This window comes from Marmota monax, unplaced genomic scaffold (genome assembly GCF_021218885.2).
Source record: "Marmota monax isolate L192 unplaced genomic scaffold, Marmota_monax_Labrador192_F-V1.1 WCK01_AAM20220418_F8-fsc00524, whole genome shotgun sequence".
Lineage (NCBI taxonomy): Eukaryota > Metazoa > Chordata > Mammalia > Rodentia > Sciuridae > Marmota > Marmota monax.
In genome coordinates, this window is record NW_026694475.1 from 343,594 (window position 1) to 345,014 (window position 1,421).

At 35.5% G+C, this 1,421-nt stretch overlaps 1 non-coding gene across 1 annotated transcript; it reads left to right on the top strand.

The window, feature by feature from the left end:
• Positions 1-804: 804 nt before the first annotated feature.
• Positions 805-995, top strand: LOC124075531 (U2 spliceosomal RNA). Its single transcript, XR_006846090.1, has one exon. It is a non-coding gene; the product is annotated as a U2 spliceosomal RNA (small nuclear RNA).
• Positions 996-1,421: the final 426 nt, after the last annotated feature.

Sequence of the window (1,421 nt, forward strand, 5' to 3'; positions counted from 1 at the left end):
GCAGGAGTGTGAAGATTATAGATAACTTGTGTAAAGAGTATCCAACAGTAAAAGCACTGATTAGAGGCTGTTAGTTTAATAAGAATCTAAGTGTTCAGCTGTGTGTGTGTGTGTGTGTGTGTGCGCGCTGCGTGCGCATGCATGGGGGATTATACAATCATGTGATATCTTCTAGGAGATTACAAAATATTTGTGGATGGTAAAATTTAGACAGTAATCATACTAGGTGGAAAAAAAAACAGAGTGTCCAAGGGGATTGAGTAAAACTACCTATCAGAGGCTGGGGCATTCTACTACACATTAAATATAACTTCTTACAGAAAGTTTTGAAAATTCTGTTTTGGAAAATGCACATTCATTATGATTAATAATATAAAAAATAATCCAGGAAAAGAAGCCTGGAGTGCAGTAGCATGTTAACAGCAAAGAAGAAACACAGTGGAGGACATTTTTGGAGTTAAAGAACTTGGTTTAGACCTTTGGTCTGCTCTGCCAGCTTCATGTTTTTTAACAAATTATTCTCTGAGCTCCCACTTCCTCAGTAAAAGTGTCTTATATAATAGAACCCATTGCATGCTTTTCCTGTAAGAATTAAATGACATTATGAGTTTTATAACTATAAATATCTATATATGCATTCCATGTGCCCTGTATGTTTTTAAACAGTTTATTGCCAATATACTGAGGTTAGGCTAGTTTTTCTGTAGCTGAAGATTTGAACAAAGAACTGTTCAGGCTAGGAATTGCCTGTAAGAGAAACTGATAAAACATCATTTGGGTGCTAATTTGTAAAAGTGCATGGTGATTGCTTCTTGGTCTTTCCACTAAGATCAAGGGTAGTATCTGTTCTTATCAGTTTAATATCTGATACGTCCTCCATGTGAGAACAATATATTTAGTGGATTTTTGGATCAGGGGGATGGAATAGGAGCTTGCTAGATTCACTCCACTCATCGACCTGGTATTGCAGTACTTCCAGGAATGGTGTACCCCCATCCTGTTTTCCGGTTGTTGAAAGCAGGTTCATGGGCTAGGGCTGGGGCTCAGTAGTAGAGTGCTTGTCTAGCACATGTGAGGCATTGGGTTTGATTCTCAGCACCATATAAAAATGAGTATATAAAATAAAGTTGCATCTACATGATGAAAAGATGAAAGGTAATTCCTGTTCTAGTTTCCATTTCAATCTTTTCTACTTGTGTGAAGGAAATTTTAGCTTGAGATCCCTCTGGCTATATTTTCAACATTTTAATTATATAAGCATTCCTTCAAACATCTTAGGAAGAACTGTTTTGTGAAATTTTTTCTGCAAATAATTATGTAGAAACATTATGAAAGTGTAATATTTAAAATTTCTAACCTACTTTTTTGGGAAAAAAAGTTATCTTCTTTGCATATGATTAGGAAAGAGCTTTAGCATATAT